Source organism: Parasteatoda tepidariorum, chromosome 5, assembly GCF_982258835.1.
Source record: "Parasteatoda tepidariorum strain Cologne lab strain chromosome 5, Ptep-v5.0, whole genome shotgun sequence".
Taxonomy (NCBI): domain Eukaryota; kingdom Metazoa; phylum Arthropoda; class Arachnida; order Araneae; family Theridiidae; genus Parasteatoda; species Parasteatoda tepidariorum.
In genome coordinates this window covers 27,932,063-27,946,177 of record NC_141759.1, presented here as the reverse complement: position 1 = coordinate 27,946,177, position 14,115 = coordinate 27,932,063, and the positions used below count along the sequence as shown (strand labels likewise).

Sequence of the window (14,115 nt, the reverse complement as noted above, 5' to 3'; positions counted from 1 at the left end):
TGCACGAGTCTTATTTAGCTATTCCTGATGTTCTTTTATTCTGAACGAGTCTTATTTGCATATTCCAGATGTTTCTTCAAATACAAGTTTTTCTCTATCTCTTGATGTTTTTTCAATCTGAACGGGTCTTAGTTATCCATTCTTGGTGTTTATTAAACCTGAGAGGGACTTATTTATCTATTCCTGATGTTTCTTCATTCCAAACGAGTCTTATTTAGCTATACCTGATGTTTCCTTTATCTCTGAACGAGTCTTACTTTTCTATTCATGACATATCTTCAATATGCACTAGTCATGATTTTCGCATTCCCGCTGTTTCTTCAAACTGCAACAGTGCAACAGAGGACAACACATAGAGAGAGAAACATCCATGCCCAGAGCGGGATTCGAATCCGCAGCCATTGGTTTCGCAGTCAGGCGCGCTAACCGCTCGGCCACTTGGCCGGCATCAGTTTATAACTACAGATATATAAAAGTACTGCCGCCTATTAGCCACTGTTTAAATTGAATTACTGTATTTAAATAAATGAACTTGTTTATTTAAAAAATATTAAAGAATAATGTTACAATAAATTAATAGCTTTCCGTGAATCCAAACATATTTTATATTGTAAATTTCTATTTAAATAAATCACTAAATGTTTTCCCTCATAAGTTCTATACAGGCTAATAAAGTCATAAAACAATTTTAAAAAATTAATTTAATTTCACAAAGGTAGCATTTATAAATACATACCTGCCAACTTTTACGCATTTGCCGTAAAATTTTATTTTCATATTTAAAATGGTAGTAAATATATACTATTTTTTTCTTTTATAAACTTAATTTTTAAATGATTTTGATCACCACTATTCTCAAAAAAAATTAAGCACATATATTAATATGCGTTACTATAATGGCTGTCAGTTTAATTTTTTTCAAATACAACTTATTCTTTTGCTTAAAATTGAAATTTTAATTCCATTTTAATACCACTGAGAGAAATTATAATGGAAGGGATTAAAAGTTGGCAGGTATGTAAATATATCAACTCATACGGCATTCCTTTATCACTATCTAATTTAAACATATCCTCTCATGGTATCAGAGATGCCAACTTGCTCCGGACAGCAAATATATATTTTAAAGTGGTAGTCTTTCAATCGTGATTCTTGGTTTAAATATTTCAAATTAATAGATATTTATCAACCACTCTTTCTAAATAATTTGTAGGCTTATATAATTCACCACTTTATAGTACTATTGTCATGCTATACCTATTAAAAAGCAAGCAAACGTAGTCAAATATTTGCAAAATTTACATTGTATTTAATTACCGTTTTTTTAATTATTTTAGCTTGTCCGGAGCAATTGACATCTCTGTGGTATACGTAATAGATATATTTATGTGCTACCTACCACCTTAAATTAAAAAATATATGTATTATATATCCTTTTAAAGCAAATAATACTAAGTCTGCCTTGCATGTAAAAGCATTTTTATTGAAGTATTTGCTAACCATTTTCGATGGTGGTAAGTAAGTACAAAGAAAATCAAAAAAATATCTTTTTTTTTTATATGAAACTTTTGAAGTCTGGTTGCTTGATGTCGTTGTAACTTGCGCAAACTATTTATAAAAAACAGTGTGGAGGCTTTCTGATGTAGGAGCTGATGGTTGTCCGTCTTGCAAGCAAAGGCAGTGTCATAGCTTACTGAGGTTTTACCGAGACGTGACTATGGCTAGTTGAAGACTTTTCACAATACCCCGCCATGTCGATGAGAAAAACCGTCGTCATAGGCAATTTTTTGGGAACCTCTTCAGAGGCTTATTATTTCAAAAGTAAGAATACTATTTAAAAGTCTCACTCTATTCTATTACGGTGTGGCTGTATTCACTTAAAAATAATTACTTATGAATACTTATCCGTCTATTTCATAAGTATGAAACACGAATATTGCATTTCCTTAACTTTCAGAGATGAAGCAATTGTTTTTTTTATTGTCTTCTTAATTTAAGTACTTATCAAATTTTGCGTTAAACTGAATGACATAAATCGGCCAGTAGTACCTCGCGAACGACTTGAAAACCCCAGTGGAAAGTTATGAGTAGAAAGTAGGCGTTATGTTCAATAATGTATCCGAAAACAGCTGCAAAAGTAACGCCTACTTTTACCTCTCCCTAATTTTGATAATCTTGCTAAATTAAACAAACTGTATATCAATCCAGTTACTTTAAGTACTTTTAAAATAGAATTTGGGTTTAGGCGCACAACTGGTACACTTTTCAAATAGTCTGTGCTAGAGGTGGTAAAAATTGCTCTTTCTCTGTCCCTTTTACTTCTGCTACTGTGATTCAAAAGTAACAGTGACTGTGATTATATCGAGATAAAGTTAATCGATATTTTCTATCAATCAATTCAATTAATCACTATAATTTTTTTTAATTTGGTATAAAAAAATCGATTAAATATTTTCATCAATAAATAAAAGTTATAACTAGTTTTCAGTAAAGTATATCATCAATATTTTATGTAATCGATTGTAACAAATAACCGTTATACTTAGTAGTCCTTTTTATTTTAAGTTTCGGGATATTTGTTATCGACAATTTTAACCTTCATCGATGAAAAGAAATCGAGAATAACACGTAATAGAATTTCGCAATGCTTCAGATCTAGCAGTCTTTCATACTCTGAAAATTATATTGCTATTCCAGAGCACTTTCCAAATGTCCAACATTAGAAATTCCTCTGTTTTGCTCTTATTTTTGGCCATTGCTCAATCCAAAATACACTAGTCCTGTTAAAGCAGTCGCCAACCACCAAGTACCATGACTGTTCTGAGAGACAGACAGTACCTATTTTTCTGTCTCGGTCCCGCACCCCTCAGCCTGTATGTTATGGAGTTGAAGATGGTTTTACACGCACGAAAACTATCAGTTTATAACTACAGATATGTAAAAGTACCGTCGCTTATTACTATTAGCCATTGTTTAAGTTCAATTACTGTTTTACTTATACTAATATTTACTAATACACGCTTTCTCGATATTCAACGATGCTATTTGATATTTATATCTTTCCGTCATGTCAAATTGTAAGGGAAGAAAAATTATATCGAAAGATCAGAAAATTTAATGTAAAGTTGTAGTTAGGTTGTTTTACTTCTGTTAGAAATTAAATTCCGTGTAAAATGTACAGTGCAATTTTTACTGCTTTGGAAAAAAGCTAACACAAATAAATACTATTTAACTCATAAGGAACATAAATATTTCAGTTTATAAATGAATATCGGGTAAAATTATTTATTGAAAATTACTTCTTCTTCATTACTTTTATTTGAAGCAGTATTTAAATAGATGTACTTGTTTATTAAAAAATTATTGCTGAATAATGTTACAATAAATTATCAACTTTCCGTGAATCCAAATATATTTTATGTTGTAAATTTCTATTTAAATAACTCACTTAATGTTTTCCCTTATAAATTCTATACAGGTCATAAAACTATAAAAAAATTTATTTAATCTCACAAAAGTAGCATTTATAAATATATCAACTCATACGGCATTCCTTTATCACTAATTTAAACGTAGTATTCTTTCATGGTATACGAAATGGATATATTTATGTCATTAAGTATTTACCACTTAAAATTAAAAAATATATGTACTATACTTATTTTACTGAAGTAAAATTTATATACGCAAGAAAACAGCGTCTATTTCTCTATCTTTAGATTGCAGTATCTGCTAACCATTTTCAATGGTGGTAGATACTATGAAATGTGAAAATAAAAATTAATTTTGTTTTCAAAGAAACTCTTTTACAGTCTGTCTGGTTGCTTGATGTACATTGTAGCGCAGACTACTTACAAAATAGCGTATAGAGGCCTTTTAACCCTTTCGGGCCGACTGTCACAAATACGTGACAGCATAAAACCGTATCAATCAGGTTAAAAATATAAAACTGGTAATCAAAGTATTTCTTTAGCAGTTTATTTGTGGGCGGAGTAATAATTATTTGATTTATTTAATTCACCAATCCTTTGTTCAAAATAAAACTATTTAGTTATACTTTGAATTAACATTGATTATATATATGTTTAAACTAAGAATAATTAAATTAAAAGCAAAGTAAGTCTGTCAAATTAGCAACGACTACATTTAAATTACCGTTTTTTATTTAATTACAACTTGATTCTGATTTTGTACGAATGCTTTTCTGAATCACCCGTCCCCAAAGGGTTAATGTAGAAGGTGGTGGTGTCGCAGCTTAATTACTTATAAAATTTTGTAATAAATTGAATGAGATAATTCGGTGGGCAACTAGTAGCCCTGGAACAATTTGTAGGCCCTAATTAAAGTTATGAGTAGAAAGTAGGCGTTACATAGAATAATATATCCAAATGTATTCATAAACAGTCATAAAAGTAACACCTACTGTTACTCTCATACTTCTCGGAATTAGGATTATTTTGCAAAACCGGCTCATTAGGTGAAAAAATTTTATTTTCCCTAAATCTTTCCAATCATCATTTGGAAAGAATTTTAGATTTCTATCGCCTTACTTCACGAAGGAAAGACATTTAATAGCTTTGGCAATCACACTGGCATCGTAGTAACACCGTCAATTGCTGAGTACTCGTAATTTCCGTGTATAGTCAAAGCAATCAGATCTATGATTTTTGTCTTGATTTTCTAATTAACGCGTTCACGCCGGGGTGACCCACCGGTGGGTCACGCTAGATTGTCTAATCGGGTGGCGCACCGGAGTAAAAACTGGTAACGAATAAATTTCATTTTTTAGTTTTTTTCCGGGAATAATAAAAATTCCATAACTACCAATTGTTTTTAAAGGATGCAATTTTTATATTGAATTTCTTCTTCGCCGTGATAAATTTCCTTACAGTGAATTATTATTGTTGGGAATAGATTAACTCCTCCCGAATATTATCTAATATTGAAATAGTCCTTCTACCAGTATTTAAGTTCTAGTTGTATTTTTCAAGTGTTTATTTCGCAGATAAATTGTTTAATATTTAAAGAGTGAGTATTTTTATAGATTAACATCACGAAGGAACTTGCGATAACTACTTAAAATGATTCGTGATATAGCAAGTGAAGGAAGGGGGCAAAGAGCAACAAGACAATGAATTAATGAATCTAAATTAGAAAAAGTAAATAAGGGAACAATGATATAATTTTGGAACTGAAAATTATATTTCAATTTCGCTTTTCAAATAAATTTATAGGTAGTTGAGAAGTGTTTAATCGAGAACGGTTGATGTGTCAAAATCTACTTTTCTATATCTAAATTGTAATAAATCAAACACTTGTTTTCAGGATAGGTAAGGTTGGTCTTCAAAACATTACTAAGCATTCTAGACCGTTGTCAACAGCTGATATAGTGCGATGTTAGTAATCAAATTATTTTTGATATCAAATCAAATTATCCGTAAAATTAAAAGTAGTAAAAAATATTACAGTGAAAATTTCGAAGCTATTTCAGGGGGGCTATATTTTTGCTGTAGAAATTTCCAACATTTTTAAATATCTCATCTCATAGACTTCGTTGAAATTCCCACAGCAATGAAAATAATCCTAGGTCTTAAATAATTATATCTGCAAAAGTAAGCTGATTCACATGGTATCTCGTAAATAAATTTTTCAAAAGGCAGTTTCGACAATAAAATTAGTATTTTTTTAAAAAAAATTTATATTGATGTTTAAAAAAAAATATTTTCGTTTCAGTCGACACTTTGTCAATGAAATGACCTATCGACGAAATGCTTTTAATATCTCTCAGATTCATTATATACTGTCTTTTTTTCCTTGCTAATTTCACCCTCTATTCACTCCCTACATCAAGAATCATTCACAATAGTTATTGCAATTGTTTTTGTGATGCTAATATACACTACTGCACATTAACAATTCAAATTCGAAATAACTGTGTTAAATATGATTAGAAAAAAAGTGTGCAAAATGCAACTTAAATGTGTTATTAGAACACCAATTGCAAAAAAGATTTCGTTTTTGCAACGTGATGTAAAGGGAGGAGTAGGCAATTTTCAAATAAAATGCTAATTTTCCTGCAACTTCAACATACTATAAAGATATAGCATCAGGCTAGGTTTAAACAATTTCAACACAAATATACTAAATTACAAAGAAGTGCAAGGGGCATAACGTCTGATCGAAAAATATATAAAAATGGTTTCAAAATTACGCATAAAGTTGCCAACGAAATAACCTTTTCTATAAATTGTCGACTGAAATAACCCTGTCAACGAAAGAACCTGTCGATGAAATGACTCTGTCGATGAAATAACCCTGTCGACGATATGACCCTGCCGATAAAGTGACCCTATCGACGAAATGACTTGTCGATGAAATAACCCTGTCGAGGAAATGGCCTGTCGACCAAATGACCTAGTTGATGAAAAGGTCTGTCAATGAAGTAGTTTTGATGAAGTGATTGTCGCTGAAATGAATGCGACCCTATTATATATGTATCGGGTTGGAGGGAAAGTTCTGTCGTATTTTAAAGAAAATATTTGAATTCATTTATAAAAATATGCGTTTAATATTAATCAATTTTATATGCTTCGTTATTTGTTACAACCTGTTGCCATCTTTCACGTAACCTGTGAATTCCTGTTTTGTAGAAGTTCTCGTCCTTAGAATTGAAATAGTCAGCAACTGCCTTAGAAACACTTACAAAAGACTTGAATTTTTTACCCGTTAGATAATTTTGCAGAGATCTAAACAGATAACAATCTGATGGTGCAATGTCAGGTGAATACGGTGGGTGACTAAGGATTTCCCATCCTAACGCATTCAGTTTTTGAAGTGTCACCATTGCAGTATGCGGGCGAGCATTATCGTGGTGGAACACTATTCCTTTTCTGGACGCTAATGTTGGCCTTTTTTCTTTGATAGCTGCTTTTAATTTATCTAGCTGATTGCAGTACAGAACCGCGTTGATGGTTTTTCCCCGTTTCTGCAACTCGTAGTACACTGGACCTTTCCTGTCCCACCACAAACAAAGCAGTACTTTTCGCTGATGGATACTTGGTTTTGGAACTGTTGCTGACGATGTTCCTGGTTTGCAGTAGGATTTTTTTCTCTTAATATTCTCGTAAAGATTCCACTTTTCATCTCCAGCAACCAGCCTGTCCAAAAACGGCTCCACATTGTCTCTAATCAGATGTGATGAACACGTTCTTACACGATCAGATAAATTCTTTTCCGTTATTTCATGTGGAACCCAAATTGCTTTAACACTTTGCTTTAACACAAACTCAAGAGATTTAATGTGATCTCCAACAGTTGTATGATGAATGCCAAACTCTTCTGCAATTTGTCGACTTGTTAAATGTGGATTATTTTCCAACATGGATTGCAAAACATCACTATTGATTGAAGACAGAACTTTCCCTCCAACCCAATATATGTTTCAATTTTTCTGATGTAATTGTAATGTAAAACATTTTAACACGTTCACGATGGGTGTTGCTCCTGAAAGCGGGTGGAAAAGAGAAAATACTGATAGTAGAACTATTTCAATATTAGATAATATTCGGGAGGAGTTAATCTATTCTCAACAATAATAATTCACTCTAAGGAAGTTTTTCACGGCGAAGAAGCAATTTAATATAAAAATTGCATCCGTTAGAAACAATTGTTAGTTATGGATTTCAACCCAGGAAAAAAACTAAAAAATTGAAATTTATTTGTTACCAGTTTTTTTACAGGTGCGCCGCCCGATGCGACAATCTAGCGTGACCCACCGGTGGGTCACTCCGGTGTGAACGTGTTAAACCATATTTATTTGATAATGAATAAAATGTGAATCTATATATTTTGCAACCATATTAAATATAAAAATAAAATCTTCCTGTAAAACTAAACGAATTAGGATGTATACGCCGGCTCCCGTTTGGTCAAGATTGTTGGGTCAGGGACTGTTCATAAGCTCGGTGTGGTTGGATATCAATCCCATACCTGCCAACTTTTACGCATTTGGCGTAAAATTTTATTTTTATATTTAAAGTGGTAGTATATATATTTTTATCTTTTATAAACTTAATTTTTAAATGATATTGATCACCACTATTCTTACAAAAATTAAGCACATATATTAATATGCGCTACTATCCTGGTTGTCAACTTAAGTTTTCTCAAATACAACGTATTTGTTTGCTGAAAATTGAAGTTTTAATTCCATTTTAATACCACTGGGAAAAATAATAATGGAAGGGATTCAAAGTTGGCAGGTATGCAATCCCCTCCTAACCTCGGAACAAGAAATACATGTGGTCGCTGTCCTTGTGAACTAGTGTACGTGACGCAAGACGACTCAGACTCCTATCAAGGCCGGAGTACGGTTATAAGAGGATAGCAAGTTCCCCTTAGGATATTACTAGACTCCATTGGAGCACGTGGGTAACTTTTCTCGACTGCGAGTGAATTAAATTGCGAAAGATCATGTGCTTATCAAGGATAATTCTTCAGTTGATCAATGTGTTAACAAACCCCGATTTGCTTGGGAAGGCATCCCCTCTAAATTGCGTCGTCATGATGATATCCTCAATGAGACAAATAGCCTCGATAAATTTAAATTCATTAAATGTGTTAGTGTCGTAAGAACGTTAAAAGACGAGAGGATAAAAAGCACTTCTAAACAACGCGGACATCTACAGTCGGTATCACGTAATAATGACAAGTTTATGATTGAGCAATCCAAATATCTGCTCAAAAGCCTTACGGATACTTTACCAAGCTTAGAAGGTAAGTGCAATTTGTATGATTATTTGCTGAATCATTGGCCTAAGAAACGTAAAGTTACTAAAACTAAACTTCCTAACTCTCCTTTTTCCTCCTCTTTAACCCGTTTTGTCCCGAATTTATATATGGAAAGGATACAAAAAGTGGTTTTATGGAAAAAGTGGTTTAATATATTATCGAAATTAATTGGTTTTTCCACTGTTATGGCATTCAAAAAGTCTTTGATGGATCAAAAAGTACTTGTTCCTTATAATTCTTGATCTAATCAGAAATAACTAAATCATTGTGGTATCTGAGAATCTTTTAATTCACCCAGATAAATGAAAATGCTGAAAAAAGTTTCCCATCACAATGAATGTCTTTGAAAAAAGGAACTGTCCTATATATATGACGCTGGGCGTTAACCGTTTAAATAATGATGTATCTCATGTTGTTTTAACCCCTTGGGGACGGGTGATTCAGAAAAGCATTCGTACAAAATCAGAATCAGGATGTAATTAAATAAAAAACGGTATCTTAAATGTAGTCGTTGCTAATTTGACAGACTTACTCTGCTCTTACTTTAATTATTGTTAGTTTAATCATATATATAATCAATGTTATTTCAAAGTATAACTAAATAGTTTTATTTTGAACAAAGTAATAGTGAATTAAATAAATCAAACAATTATAACTCCTCCCACAAATAAACTGCTAAAGAATTACTTTGATTACCAGTTTTATCTTTTTACCCTGATTGATATGGTTTTAAGCTGGCACGTATTTGTGACAGTCTACCCACAAATCTGGAAAAACGCATCAGTCATTCTATTTCTCAAGAAAAATAAGAACCCAAGCTGCCCTGAGAGTTATCGCCCAATCAGGCTACTTAACATACTTGGAAAAATATACGAAAAAATCATCTACAATAGAATAAAACCACTTCTTAGAGCCCTCCCCGACGAACAGTATGGATTCCAACAAAAACTAGATACCAACAAACAGTTACTCCGAATAATAGACTATACTGGCAGAGCAATCATAAATAAAGAAACAATAGCCTTCCTGATGATTGACATATCCAAAGCATTTGATAAAGTATGGCTCACTGGTACAATATATAAACTCATACAGCTGAATTTTCCACCCGTCATAATCAAACTTCTATCCTGCTATCTTTCTAATAGAACATTTCAAATCACCATCAAAAACAAAAAATCCACAAAGAGAAACATCACAGCCGGAGTACCACAGGGCAGCATTCTGGGACCGATATTGTACATATTATGCACTTATGATTTTCCTATAAACAAAGCACTACTCGCTACACTATTTTTTTAAAAGTGTAGCACCATCACCTCCTTCATCAAAAAGCCTCCACACGGTCTTTTATAAGTAGTCAGCGTAGGCTATTTAAAAAGTGAACCAGTTGAGCGCATGAACCCAAAACCTTTTATAAAAGTACTCATACTCATATGTGTTGGTTATCTTAGCATCAGCCCCGCTAGGGGCTCCAACTAATTCATCTGAGTGGAAATAAATAATAAATCGCCGAAGCGCAACTGAAAGGTGAAAGTTGGGGTTCAGTATCTTTTACTGAGAGAAAATTAAAATGAAGTAGTGAGATTGAACAAACAAGTTTGAGAGAGAGAGAGAAGAGGTTTTGTGGCAGACTGCCTCGCCTCCCTTCGAGGTATTACCCCCGAGCTTCACAGGTGCACAGTAGCCACATAGCCCCAGGGAAAAGGAGAAATACATAATGAATGCGCAAAATTATTTACAGCTATTTACAAAATTAACGGGACAAAACTCCGTCGGATAGGAAAAAGGCGATTGCCGGGCTATATTTTATGTTGTCTTTGATGAGCTCAAAATCAAAATTTTTAAAGTAATTGCACGTATGACAAGAGAGTGCATCTCTGAAGAAACTTGCACATAGTTCAGCTATGTGCTCATCGATTTTGATTTTTATAAAAGTAATTGAGAGAAATTTATCATATATATTTAAGAATTGAATCTGTAGTGGTTGACAAGTGAATAAGGCAAACCAATAATATTTATAAATAAAACAAATTTTTAGTCATATATTTGTCTACCACTTTCTTAATTTAACGAGGTTTTGTATTAAGTGACTCTTTCGGAAAGTGGATATCCTTCATAGTGGTCTGATCGAACTACCTATAAAAAACTGTGTGGTGGCTTTCAGTTATAGGAGGCGTTGACAGAGGTGGAGTGCTTGTCTTTGATTGGTAAACTTAGTCGGAAATCAGGTTTCCTGTAACAGCTTAGTGTTATTACCCGCCAAGATAAATTTGGGGCGGATCTTTAAAATGCACGCCATAGTTTTGTGATTAGAGTCTTGAAGATGAAAAGCAGTCCACCCACATCACTATGATTTAAGAGATTCTGTGTATTTCGTTGAGAGTGAGTCATTTTTTAACCCCTTGGGGACGGGTGATTCAGAAAAGCATTCGTACAAAATCAGAATCAAGTTGCAATTAAATAAAAAACGGTAACTTAAATGTAGTCGTTACTAATTTGACAGACTTACTTTGCTTTTATTTTAATTATTGTTAGTTTAATCATATATATAATCAATGTTAATTCAAAGTATAACTAAATAGTTTTATTTTGAACAAAGTAATGGTGAATTAAATAAATCAAAAAATTATAACTCCGCCTACAAATAAACTGCTAAAGAAATACTTTGATTACCAGTTTTATCTTCTTACCCTGATTGATACGGTTTTTTGCTGTCACGTATTTGTGACAGTCGGCGCGAAAGGGTTAAAGACTTCTATGCTGTTTTGATGCTACTGCTCAGTTATCTAACCACGCCAATAGATGGACTAAGACAACGAGCGTATGATTTTTGATTAAATCAGTAAAATTGCAAGCAATCATTATGTTCATCGAAACGAAAAAATAACAAAATATATTTCCATTTAGTTTAACTGGTAGATACGTTTGAAAGAAAAAAAAGATTTTGTTTTATAAATGGTTATTTGTTTCTGTGTATTTCAATCTGATGAGATTGTGATAAATTTTATATTTCTGGTAGACTACTCATGCACGCTTCACAGTGCTTTTTCCCTTTTAAGTAGTTTTTTTTCTTACTGAATATTTCATATTTAAAAACAATACAGTAAACAGTATACAATGACAGATTCTAGATATTTTTTCTCTCCCAAATTAACAGTTATGGATAATTTAGCGCTCTACGTAACACAAAGACAGGCACGAAGCCATAATCAAACTAGTTATGCATCAAAGTTGCTAGGTACAGGCGAAGTTAACAAAAATATATCTCTGTCACAATAAAATACATAAACAAATAATAAATCTAAGTTAAGTAAAAGGCGTAGACGAGAAAAAATTCCATTGCAACAAGTTTGATGCGCGATACGGCACTATAATGAATTAACTCCAAGTTAATTAACATTTTAACTTGTGTGGATAAACTTAGCTCAACTTTAAAACGACATTTTGTTTATAACGTCATAGCGGCGTTGACGTCATAGGTCACATGTGTGAGTATCAGTGATCTTTTTCTTCTTGCAGTACAAGTACCCAATTATCTGATATAAAACCTAATTTATGATAGTTAATGATAAAGTGAGGGAAAATGTCATTCTTCTCAATAAATATTATCAAAATAAAGCAAACTTTTATAGGTTAATACGTTCACAATTGTCTTTATATACCTTAGTTATGAAATTGAGTTTCCGTCGAAAGAAGGCTGACCGTATAGGGTCCTGGAGTCGAAAAAGATTGGGAACCACCGTACCATATAGCACTAAAAATGTCAAAGATAAATCGTCGCACATGGAAAAAATTTCGTTTATCCCATTAACCCTAGTTTTACTAAGTCATGGTTCCTCTCTCCACATTGATATATCAAGAGGCTTTTTTTTTTCTTTTTTTTTTTTTTTTTTTTTGGACATGCTGTGAAAGGATTACTGAAAATAGAATAGACAAATTAATTAATTACTCATCAGATATAATTAATGATATTTGCAAGATAATTGTTTTTAGTTTTCAGTTCTAGAATTAAATTTCAAAAAAACGATTGAAAATAACTTTGACTTACGCGATATTTAAAGCCGTGGTGGCTCAAGGGATAGAGCACTCACCTCCCAATGAGGTATCGGGTTCGAATCCCAACGATGGCAGGGCATAAAATCAGCGCACACCTTGCACCCACCACAGTGCTGACGTAAAATATTCTCAATGTATGGTGGATCATGTGTTAAAGTCCCCTTGCCTTCAAGCAAACGTGGGAGGTTGTCGTTCGTTAATTACATGGGAGGCCATGTAAGTCAAATGCGGGTGAGTTCAATGAGATAAGATACCTCCACGAAGGTAAGTTTCTCCCAATATTTGATGCAAGAGTTTTATTTTCTTCTGGATTGGGTTCAAAAATACAAGACTACGGAGTTGAACATCTGTAGTCATGAACTGAGAATTGCGTCTGCTGATCAACAATAGGTATATAATATAAGATGAAATAACAAGAAATTTAAAATATTTAAGCGTATAAATAATAATGCATACAGAAAAAATAAAATTCTAGTAAATATATGTAAGTTTTTCTAGTTTATATATGCAAGCTAGTTTAACTTACTTTCTCCCACGCACAGTAAATGGGTGTCTACGAACTTTATCATATCATGTAGTGTCGTAAAACCAGTGTGCCTTGGAGAAAGATTTAATAGTTTCCAGTTGATCTGAAAAAAAATTTGAAATGAATTTACTTTTGAGAAGTTAAATTATATATCGTAAATTATTTACCCCCCCCCTTTTTTTTTTTGAAATATTTATGAAATTTAAATCAATAATTAGTCTTAGCCTCTTCCGATTATTATTTTTCACAAATGCGTCGTTTAAATTAATAATAATGCATTTATTTTAAGTCTTATTGTCATCTCGAAAAGAAAAGGAGAGCGTTTTTAAATAATAGCTCCATCTGTTTGGCCCTGCCCTTTGCTTCTTTGAAATATCGTGTTTTATATATTTAGCCAGAGCCTTGAAGGATCGGATCAGGGGATAAGGATAAACGAGAGTTGAAGATGATTTTATACTCACCAAAACTATCAGTATATAGCAGGGGTGGCCAAGCTCCTTGATAGTCGAGCCATTTTTGAAAATTTGAAATTTTCTAGAGCCGCAATTAAGTACGTATTTAAAAGGTAGGCAAAAAAGTTATGAAATTTTTCTTCTGCAGAAATTATATTTATTGAAAACATATAAATAAAAGTACAAAATATGGGTATTGAATTTAAAAATTAAACACATTCATTTTACTTCTCTTGATAATTCTTTAAAATTTGGTAAATAATTGGTGACAGCACTTCTCAATAATTC

General features: G+C 32.5%; 1 non-coding gene across 1 annotated transcript; it reads left to right on the top strand.

Moving 5' to 3' along the window:
* Nucleotides 1-1,662: 1,662 nt before the first annotated feature.
* LOC122271670 (U4 spliceosomal RNA) lies at nt 1,663-1,806 on the top strand. The gene has a single exon (XR_006226546.1). It is a non-coding gene; the product is annotated as a U4 spliceosomal RNA (small nuclear RNA).
* Nucleotides 1,807-14,115: the final 12,309 nt, after the last annotated feature.